This window comes from Heptranchias perlo, chromosome 19, assembly GCF_035084215.1.
Source record: "Heptranchias perlo isolate sHepPer1 chromosome 19, sHepPer1.hap1, whole genome shotgun sequence".
Classification (NCBI taxonomy): domain Eukaryota; kingdom Metazoa; phylum Chordata; class Chondrichthyes; order Hexanchiformes; family Hexanchidae; genus Heptranchias; species Heptranchias perlo.
Window position 1 is genome coordinate 52,737,477 of NC_090343.1, and position 11,554 is coordinate 52,749,030.

Consider the following 11,554-nt stretch of genomic DNA (forward strand, 5'->3'; position numbering starts at 1 on the left):
AGAAATTGGAATTAAGTCAGCCTTCGTGTGGCAGACTCAGTAAACAAATACTAAAGTCAGTCTAGTGTGTCATACTCTAGGTTAATGATTGCCCAAATAGTCTGGCTCATTAATGGAGCTGAGATTCTTTTCATTCCAGATAGCCTGACAAACTAATACTCTAATAGGTGGAGTGACCATACCTGGGCAAGCAGTGAGAGGTTTGCCAGTACTCTGTATTAGGAAGCCACGTGATTTTAGCTTTTTAAACTCCAGTGGGTGCACTTTTTTTCTTTTCATTATTGGGATGTGGGTGTTGCTGGCAAGGCTGGCATTTATTGCCCATCTCTAGTTGCCCCTTAAGAAGGTGGTGGTGGGCCTTCTTCTTGAATCGCTGTAGTCTGTGTGGTGAAGGTTCTCCCACAGTGCTGTTCAGCAAAGAGTTCCAGAATTTTGACCCAGCGACGATGAAGGAATGGCCGATATATGTCCAAGTCAGGATGGTTGTGACTTGGAGGGGAACTTGGAGGTGATGGTGTTCCCATGCACCTGCTGCCTTGACCTTCTAGGTGGTGGAAGTCGCGGATTTGGGAGTTACTGTCGAAGAAGCCTTGGTGAGTTGATGCAGTGTCAGAACACACTGCAGCCACAGTGCGCCGATGGATGTTTGATGTGTCAATGAGCTGCCGATCAAGCAGACTGATTTGAGCTTCTTGAGTGTTGTTGGAGCTGCACCCATCCAGGCAAATGGGGATTATTCTATCATGTTCCTGACCTGTGCCTTGTAGATGGTGGAAAGGCTTTGGGGAGTCAGGAGGTGAGTCACTCGCCGCAGAATATCCAGCCTCTGACCTACTCTAGTAGCCACATCATTTATGGAGCTGGTCCAGTTAAGTTTCTGGTCAATGGTGACCCCCAGGATGTTGATGGTGGGGGATTTGGCGATGGTAATGCCGTTGAATGACAAGGGGAGGCAGTTGGACTCTCTCTTGTTGGAGATGGTCATTGTCTGGCACGAATGTTACTTGCCACTTATCAGCCCAAGCCTGGATGTTGTCCACGTCGTGCTGCATGTGGGCTCGGACTGCTTCATTATCTGAGGGGTTGTGAATGGAACTGAACACTGTGCAATCATCAGCGAACATCCCCACTTCTGACCTCATGGAAGGAAGATCGTTGATGAGAGATACAGCTGAAGAGAGTTGGGCCTTGGACTTTGCCCTGTGGAGCTCCTGCAGCAATGACCTGGGGCTGAGATGATTGGCCTTCAACAACCACTACCATCTTCCTTTGTGCTAGGTATGACTCCTGCCACTGGAGAGTTTTCCCCCTGATTCCTATTGACTTTAATTTTACTAGGGCTCCTTGGGGCCACACTCTGTCGAATGCTGCCTTGATGTCAAGGACAGTCTCGCTCACCTCACCTCTGGAATTCAGCTCTTTTCATAGTAGTATCATGGTATGTTACAGCACAGAAGTAGGCGATTCGGCCCATCATGCCCATGCCGGCCTTTTGAAAGAACTATCCAGTTAGTCCTACTCCCCTGCTCTTTCCCCATTGCCCTATAATTTTTTTCCCTTCAAGGCAATCACAGTGTTCAGACAGAGAGCTGTTGACAACGGGCAGTTGGAAAGATTATCTGTAATCACCAGGTATTGTTCTCTGAATATAAATGCGAAACGTTCAAGGATTTCCTGACATTCACCTGACGAAGGAGGAAGCCTCCGAAAGCTTATGATTTTCAAATAAAATTGTTGGACTATAACCTGGTGTTGTAAGATTCTTTACATTTGTCAACCCCAGTCCATCACCGGCATCTCCACATCATATCCCCAACATTGTTTACTACATTTCTGAGTTTCGTTTCATCTGCAAACTTTGAAAATATACCCTCTATACTCGAGTCCAGGTCACTAATAGAAAGAAAAACCAGAAGTTGGGATAATAAACTAATGAAACAAGAGTTAGACTTAAGTTAGAAATAACACTTTGGAGTGCAAAGTGCACACTGCCACCCAATGCATTATATATTAACTCAGTGAAGAGTCATTCCTACTTCATCAGGACGAGATTGATATGGTTTGTATAGGAACCAAAACAAAATGGCCAGATTAGGTGCTAACACATGAACTAGATGCTGGATGGAACAAGGACCTTTTGAGCAAAATTATGTTCTGATGTGATCTTTACAAGGATTTTTAATTTTTCAAGTTGAATGACTGGATCTATGGGTGAAAACAGTTACCAGTGAACGAACAGAAGTTAGAATATGGGCAAAGTACATTGGGGAATGACTGTGCCCATGGTATTTGTCTGTGATTGGGATAAAATGGCACCTGTGAATTTAAAATTGGAATATTCACATACCCAGTGATAAAACTATTAGGCGTTTACCATGAATGTTGAACAATAATGCAACTTGTGGTATTGTATTTCCATAGATGCACTTGATGAGGAAAGACATGAAAACAGTCCAAGACAGGCTTCTAAAGGAAATGGTAAGTAAACAGTTGTGTGTGAATACCCTGCGTACAGGGAGCAGTATGATACCGTTGATGCTTAATCAGGGCTTGCAGTTTGATGCTACTATATTTCAAAGTAGTATTTAATCCAGGTTTAACATAGAATCATAGAATCTTACAGCACAAAAGGCCATTTGGCCCAACGTGCCTGTGCTGGCTCATTGAAAGAGCTGTTCAATTTAGTTGTCCAAGCACGGACACGATGGGCCAAATGGCCTCCTTCTGTGCCATAAATTTTCTATGAAATTTTCTATGATTCTAGTCCCACACCCCAGCTTTTTCCCCATAACCCTGCAAATTTGTCCTCTTCAAGTACATGTCCAAATATCTTTTGAAATTTCCTTTGGAATCTGCTTCCACCACCCTTTCAGGTAGTGCGTTCCAGATCATCACAACTCTCTGTGTAAAAAAAATCTTCTCATTACCCCTCTAGTTCTTTTGGCAATTATTTTAAATCTATGACCTCTGGACCCACTTGCCTTAGGAAACAGTTTCTCCCTATTTGCTGTAACAAAACCCCTTATTATTAAGAACACCTCTATTAGATCTTCCCTTAACCTTCTCTGCTCTGAGAACAATCCCAGCTTCTCCAATCTCTCCACATAACTGAAGTCCCTCAACCCTGGTATCATCCTGGTAAACCTCCTCTGCACTCTCTCTAAGGCTTTGACATCCTTCCTATAGTGTGGTGCCCAGAATTGGACTCAATACTCCGGCTGAGGCCCAACCAGTGATTTGTAAAGGTTTAGCATAACTTCCTTGTTTTTGTATTCAATTTCCCTATTTACAAAGATAAATATTCCATACGCTTTCTTCACCACCTTATGGCGGGGGGAGGGCCGAGAGTGGGGGAGATGGTGGGGGGAGGGCCGAGAGTGGGGGAGATGGGGGGGAGGGCCGAGAGTGGGGGAGATGGGGGGGAGGGCCTAGAGTGGGGGAGATGGGGGGGAGGGCCGAGAGTGGGGGAGATGGGGGGGAGGGCCTAGAGTGGGGGAGATGGGGGGGAGGGCCTAGAGTGGGGGAGATGGGGGGAGGGCCTAGAGTGGGGGAGATGGGGGGGAGGGCCTAGAGTGGGGGAGATGGGGGGAGGGCCTAGAGTGGGGGAGATGGGGGGGAGGGCCGAGAGTGGGGGAGATGGGGGGGAGGGCCTAGAGTGGGGGAGATGGGGGGGAGGGCCGACAGTGGGGGAGATGGGGGGGGAGGGCCGAGAGTGGGGGAGATGGCGGGGGGAGGGCCGAGTGTGGGGGAGATGGCGGGGGGGAGGGCCGAGTGTGGGGGAGATGGGGGGGGAGGGCCGAGTGTGGGGGAGATGGCGGGGGGAGGGCCGAGAGTGGGGGAGATGGCGGGGGGGAGGGCCGAGAGTGGGGGAGATGGCGGGGGGAGGGTCGAGTGTGGGGGAGATGGCGGGGGGAGGGCCGAGTGTGGGGGAGATGGCGGGGGGAGGGCCGAGAGTGGGGGAGATGGGGGGGGAGGGCCGAGTGTGGGGGAGATGGCGGGGGGAGGGCCGAGTGTGGGGGAGATGGGGGGGGAGGGCCGAGTGTGGGGGAGATGGCGGGGGGAGGGCCGAGTGTGGGGGAGATGGCGGGGGGAGGGCCGAGAGTGGGGGAGATGGCGGGGTGCTGGTAATGTGGGAGAGCTTCTGACCTGCCATTTTGGGGCCTTGGTAATTCTTACCCCGGGATGCTAACAGACCCTTTGCCCATGTAAAGAGATTGGGGCAATTTAGATCAAGTTTATTACTAAAATCATAGTTCAGACTAGAGGGCTGCAGAGTGTCAAGGACAAATTCTGAAAATGATTTGTGCTTTATTAGAGCAGTGCGAGACCAAAGGTGGAAAGGTCAGAGGGGGAATAGCAGGGATTTATAGTGACAGGCCACAAGGAGATCAGGACCACATGAAATCTCATGGCATCAGATCAAACATGGGCAAGGAAACCTCCTGCTGATTACCACCTACCGTCCTCCCTCAGCTGATGAATCGGTCCTCCTTCATGTTGAACCCCACTTGGAGGAAGCACTGAGGGTAGCAAGGGCACAGAATGTACTCTGGGTGGGGAACTTCAATGTCCATCACCAAGAGTGGCTCGGTAGCACCACTACTGACCGAGCTGGCCGAGTCCTGAAGGACATAACTGCCAGACTGGGCCTGCATCAGGTGGTGAGCAAACCAACACGGGGGAAAAACTTACTTGACCTCATCCTCACCAACCTACCTGTCGCAAATGCATCTGTCCATGACAGTATTGGTAGGATTGACCACTGCACAGTCCTTGTGGAGATGAAGTCCCGTCTTCGCACTGAGGACACCATCTAACGTGTTGTGTGGCACTACCACCGTGCTAAATGGGATAGATTCAGAACAGATCTAGCAGCACAAAACTGGGCATCCATGAGGCACTGTGGGCCATAAGCAGCAGCAGAATTATATTCCAGCACAATCTGTAACCTCATGGCCCGGCATATTCCTCACTCTACCATTACCAACAAGCCAGGGGAACAATCCTGGTTCAATGAGGAGTGTAGAAGAGCATGCCAGGAGCAGCACCAGGCGTACCTAAAAATGAGGTGCCAACCTGGTGAAGCTACAACTCAGGACTACATGGATGCTAAACAGCGGAAGCAACATGCTATAGACAGAGCTAAGCGATTCCACAACCAACGGATCAGATCAAAGCTCTGCAGTCCTGCCACATCCAGTCGTGAATGGTGGTGGACAATTAAACAACTAACGGGAGGAGGAGGCTCTGTAAACATCCCCATCATCAATGATGGCGGAGTCCAGCACGTGAGTGCAAAAGACAAGGCTGAAGTGTTTGCAACCATCTTCAGCCAGAAGTGCCGAGTGGATGATCCATCTCAGCCTCCTTCTGATAGCCCCACCATCACAGAAGCCAGTCTTCAGCCAATTCGATTCATTCCATGTGATATCAAGAGACAGCTGAGTTCACTGGATACAGCAAAGGCTATGGGCCCCGACAACATCCCGGCTGCAGTGCTGAAGTCTTGTGCTCCAGAACTAGCTGCGTCTCTAGCCAAGCTGTTCCAGTACAGCTACAACACTGGCATCTACCCGACAATGTGGAAAATTGCCCAGGTATGTCCTGTCCACAAAAAGCAGGACAAATCCAATCCGACCAATTACCACCCCATCAGTCTACTCTCAATCATCAGCAAAGTGATGGAAGGTGTCGTCGACAGTGCTATCAAGCGGCACTTACTCACCAATAACCTGCTCACCGATGCTCAGTTTGGGTTCCGCCAGGACCACTTGGCTCCAGACCTCATTACAGCCTTGGTCCAAACATGGACAAAGCAGCTGAATTCCAGAGGTGAGGTGCGTGTGACTGCCCTTGACATCAAGGCAGCATTTGACCGAGTGTGGCACCAAGGAGCCCCAGTAAAATTGAAGTCAATGGGAATCAGGGGGAAAACTCTCCAGTGGCAGGAGTCATAGCTAGCACAAAGGAAGATAGTAGTGGTTGTTGGAGGCCAATCATCTCAGCCCCAGGACATTGCTGCAGGAGTTCCTCGGGGGCACTGTCCTGGGTCGAACCATCTTCAGCTGCTTCATCAATGACCTTCCCTCCATCATAAGGTCAGAAATGGGGATGTTCGCTGATGATTGCACAGTGTTCAGTTCCATTCGCAACCCCTCAGATAATGAAGCAGTCCATGCCCGCATGCAGCAAGATCTGGACAACATCCAGGCTTGGGCTGATAAGTGGCAAGTAACATTCGTGCCAAGTAACAAGAGACAGTCTAACCACCTCCCCTTGACATGCAATGGCATTACCAGCGCTGAATCTCCCACCATCAACATCCTGGGGTCATCATTGACCAGAAACTTAACTGGACCAACCATATAAATACTGTGGCCACAGGTGCAGGTCAGAGGCTGGGTATTCGGCAGCAAGTGACTCACCTCCTGACTCCCCAAAGCCTTTCCACCATCTACAAGGCACAAGTCAGGAGTGTGATGGAATACTCTCCACTTGCCTGGATGAGTGCAGCTCCAACAACACTCAAGAAGCTCGACACCATCCAAGATAAAGCAGCCCGCTTGATTGGCACCCCATCCACCACCCTAAACATTCACTCCCTTCACCACCGGCGCACTGTGGCTGCAGTGTGCACCATCCACAGGATGCACTGCAGCAACTCGCCAAGGCTTCTTCGACAGCACCTCCCAAACCCGCGACTTCTACCACCTAGAAGGACAAGGGCAGCAGGCACATGGGAACAACACCATCTGCACGTTCCCCTCCAAGTCACACACCATCCCGACTTGGAAATATATCGCCGTTCCTTCATTGTCGCTGGGTCAAAATCCTGGAACTCCCTTCCAAACAGCACTGTGGGAGAACAGTCACCACACGGACTGCAGCGGTTCAAGAAGGCGGCTCACCACCACCTTCTCAAGGGCAATTATGGATGGGCAATAAATGCCGGCCTCGCCAGCGACGCCCACATCCCGTGAACGAATAAAAAAAAACGTGAGAACAGAATGGAGGTGTTCTGTGAAATAGTCACCTAATCTGCATTTGGTCCTCCCAATGTGGAAGAGCCCGCACCATGAGCAGTGGAGACAGTGTGTGAGGTTAGAGGAGGTACACATCAATGGTTCTCCGACATGGAAGGAGTGTTTGTGGCCTTGGTCAGTGGTATGGTAGAAGTTGAATGGATAGGTGTATCTCCTGCGGTTGCACTGGAAGGTGACAGAGTAAGACAGCTAGAGCTTGGAGCGGTGGAAGAGTGAGCAAGGGATTCACAGAGGGAATAATTCCTCTGGAAAATAGAGGGGGGGAAATGCACTTGGTGGTGATATTGTGCTGTTTGTAGCAGAAAAGGTGGAAGATTAGGACAAGGAGGGACTCTTGTTGTAATAGCAGAGGCCCAGGAAATGGGGCAGGCATGACAAAAGGTGCTGCCAACCACTGTGGAGTGGAAACCTCACTGAGGAATAAAGGAGGAGATTCAAGCAGCTCTGCTATGGAAAGTGGAGTCATCAGAGTAAATTCGATCGAGACAAAGAAACTGGGAGAAAAGGATAGAATCTTTTCAGGAAGCAGACTGGGAAGAAGGACTGTAGCAGTCATTGGGCTTGTGGGAAACCCATCATCAGAAGTGGACAGAGAGAAGTCCAGGAAGGGAAGGGAAGAGTGGGAGATACCCAAGTGAAAGTGAAGGATAATGGGAATTGGAAACATTTTAACTGGGGGTGGTAGTCATGTGGGCGAAAGCCAAGGTGGGTGGCAAACCATCCCAACCTTGGGAGATTTTAATTGCCGGGTCTCATCGGCACAGGCCCAGTCAGTCACCTGACTGAAACCGGCGGAGTGCAGCAGGGACCGAAGGTAAGTGGTTGGGAGGGGGAGGGGGGATACCTAGGGCAGGGGAGGCCTAAACCTTCCTTGTGGGGTAAGGAGCAGCACCCCTGCTCCACTTGGTCCCACAAGGAAAGAGGGAAAAAAGGAAAAACACACCTTTTTGGGCCTCTTTTGGCCCAGGTTCCTCTTCCTGTGAGGTTGGCCTGGCGGGAAAGCCACAACACGTAAAATAGCAGTCAGGCTATCGGAGCCTAATCTGCATATTAAAAGAAAGATTACACTGGCTTCTGGAGGTTATTCCTTCGCCTGCTCAGACCAGGTTATCAGAACCTGCAGGAAGACAGCATGACCTCGAAGTCACATGAGCGATTTTAACTGCCCGAGTGGGCAGAGTTAAAATGAGACCTATATTTAATGAAATTCTCCATATTGGAGCGAGAGTAGGAAACAGCACCAAGAACACAATGTACCTGAGGAAGAGGTCAAAGAGGTGGCCATGATTGGACTGGAACAAGGAGTGTTCCATATATTCTACCAAAAGACACCCATGTTGGTTCCTATCGTGACAATTTTTATGAGGCGAAAGTAAGTGAAGTTGAAAGCAAAGTTGTTGAAGGTGAGAACACGTTCAGCCAGGCAGAGGAGGGAGTATTGGACAGTGACTGGGTGGGCAGCTGTTCAAGGAAACAGGACAGACATCAAAAACTGTCCTGTGAGAGATGGAGATCTTTATAAAACACTGGTTAGGCCTCAGCTGGAGTGTTGTGTTCAATTCTGGGCACCACACTTTAGGAAGGATGTCAAGGCTTTCGAGAGGGTGCAGAAGAGATTTACTAGATTGATTCCAGGGATGTGGAGAGACTGGAGAAGCTGGGATTGTTCTCCTTAGAACAGAGAAGGTTAAGAGGAGATTTGATAGAGGTGTTCAAAATCATGAACAATTTTGATAGAGTAAATAAGGAGAAACTGTTTCCAGTGACAGAGGGTCAGTAACCAGAGGACACAGATTTAAGTGATTGGCAAAAGAGCCAAAGGTGACACGAGGAAACATTTTTTTTATGCAGAGAGTTGTTATGATCTGGAATTCACTGCCTGAAAGGGCAGTGGAAGCAGATTCAATAATAACTTTCAAAAGGGAATTGGATAAATACTTGAAGGGAAAAAATGTACAGGTCAATGGGGAAAGAGCAGGGGAATGGGACTAATTGGATAGCTCTTTCAAAGAGGCTCAACAGACTGAATGATCTCCTTCTGTGCTGTGACAAACTATGATACTATTGGATGTGAAAGGTGAAAAGGTAATGATAGGAGCCAGAGAATCCAAAATTGTTAAAGTGGCAGAGAGCATCAGCGGAATTATGGATATCGATGGATAGAGACTTGATGAGGGCAAAAGATGGAATCTAGATAAGAGGGAGTTAGCTGAGTGGGACACGATCAGGCTGAATGATCAGTCTACCAGGACAACCCTGTTTGTGTATTCCTTTACTCCAGAATATAATTTCAACACCTGGAAAGAACTTCAACCTCAACAAAAAATTATATTCTTCTGTCATCCTATTTGGTTTTCTTTCTGACCGGCCATGGCTTGGAGCTGCTCACCCTTTTATATTTCATTGCATGTTACAGTGCCCTTGTTCCTTGGGAACTTAATGCTGCCTTCAGTCCCAATGAGGCAGAATGGGGAAGAGTACATGACCATCAGGATGAGAACTTGTTAAAAGGACAGGATCTCAGGAAGACAGCAGTATCCACTGTGTATGTTGAGGCTAAAATTCTTTCAAACAATGAGGAAGATCATACCATTCTAGAACAGATGCAGCCTTCCCAGCTTAGGATTCAGAACCTTTATTAGACCATTTGGTCTAATGTGACTTTGAAACAGAAGTGAGTGCCAGGTACATTAATAGATAGTAAGCACCCACTGTGGCCTCCAAAAGAACCCTCCAGAATATGATTTTAAAAAGGGATTGAAGTGGGTCTAACACAGGCTCATTGCAAATCCACCACCCATCACTTGGCAGCGAGTTTGTTTCCAATTGAAATGAATGGTGCGGTGTTAGACAGGCTGCCAATTTGCAATGAGCCTGTTTCGTGCTACTGGCGAAGAGCCACTTTACCCCATGTGATGGAAATGATCTTTATCAGAAAGCTTCTATCTTCACACAAGGAAGTGGTTTTTGTTTGTGAAGAATACACATGTTTAGAATTTATTCCTCATATTATCTTCAAAAATATTTTTTCTTAACTGACAGGTTACAAATGAGTCAGGTGTAAGAAACTTTCTTAACTTTCCACCCCATTGCTACTGAAAGAAAATAATGATTTGTTTCTCTCTCAGCAAGAAGAGGAGTTAGTGACAGTACGCCGGGGACTGGAGTCCTTCTTTCTGTCGGAAGCCACACCATTTTGAAGAACATAAATCTATGTCACAGGCACAATTTTAAATGTACAAGTTCAGGAGCATATGTAATGCAGAGTTATTATGTTCACTGTTCCTGTTTGTTCAAGTTTGTTTGTTGTGTTAAGTATTGATTAATGAGTAGACTAATCCATTAAATTGGATCAAGTACAATTCTACATCTATGACATGCTCTATTGCCTCATCAGCCATTGCTTCCACTTGGGACAGGACTGGTTACATCGTTGTGTAATCCACTCATTCTGGATATGTCTCTTTATTTAGATGTGTTTATTGTTGAAAAAAATATTCAGTTGTTTGTCGTCTAATTCTTTTTTCCAGTTTCATGATGTCATTCTAGCCTCTCACCTTTCCAAATTTCACTTTTTGCAGGGAAAATGGACAAAAAGTAAAGTCAAATATTATTAAGTACCTTGTGTGAACCAAATAAAGGACATTGGGAACCACCATTGGTTGACATAAAATAAAGCACTTTTGTCATCACTGAGATTAGTGTGTCAAATATTTGTAAGCTATGTAACTAACGGTCTTCACCATGTAGCCTCTATTTATGTACTGCCCACTTTATAAAAAACTAATCTACAAAAAGCAACTCAATTATATGAATACTGTAGTCAATAATTCCCAATATAATTGTTCTGAAATAAAAACAGAAAATGCTGGAAATACTCAGCAAGTCAGACAGCATCTGTGGAAAAAGAAACAGTTAACAAAGGGTCTTAGACCTGAAACATTAACTGTTTCTTTCTTCACAGATGCTGCCTCACTTGCTGAGTATTTCCAGCATTTTCTGTTTTTATTTCAGATTTCCAGCATCCGCAGTATTTTGCTTTTGATAATTGTTCTTATCTTTACTTGCAATTCACTTTTGAAAATTAAATTTTTGATAGTAGAGTTCATTGATTGAGAACGTTTTATTTTTTGCATTGATCCTGTTCCTGAATTCGTTCTGATTCTGACAAATTTCTTGTTTGTCACACAGAAATCCTGTCACTATATTAGCACAAAATGAAATATGGATGTTCTTATTTATGTATTGAAAGGGAACATAGAAACAGGAGTAGGCCATTCAGCTCCTTGAGTCTGTTCCACCATTCATTGAGATCATGGCTGATCTGTATCCTAACTCCATCCACCCACCTTGGCTTCATATCCCTTGACTAGCAAAAATCTATTGATGTCAGATTTAAAATTATTAATTCAACTAGCATCTGCTGCTTTTTGTGGGAGAGAGTTTCACACTTCTACCACCCTTTGCCTGAATGGCCTGGCTCTGATTTTAAGGTGATGTCCCCTTGTCCC

At 46.9% G+C, this 11,554-nt stretch overlaps 1 long non-coding RNA gene across 1 annotated transcript; it reads left to right on the forward strand.

The window, feature by feature from the left end:
• Positions 1-296: 296 nt before the first annotated feature.
• LOC137335514 (uncharacterized) lies at positions 297-10,872 on the forward strand. Its single transcript, XR_010966445.1, has 3 exons — positions 297-593; positions 2,422-2,478; positions 10,172-10,872. It is a non-coding gene; the product is annotated as an uncharacterized lncRNA (long non-coding RNA).
• Positions 10,873-11,554: the final 682 nt, after the last annotated feature.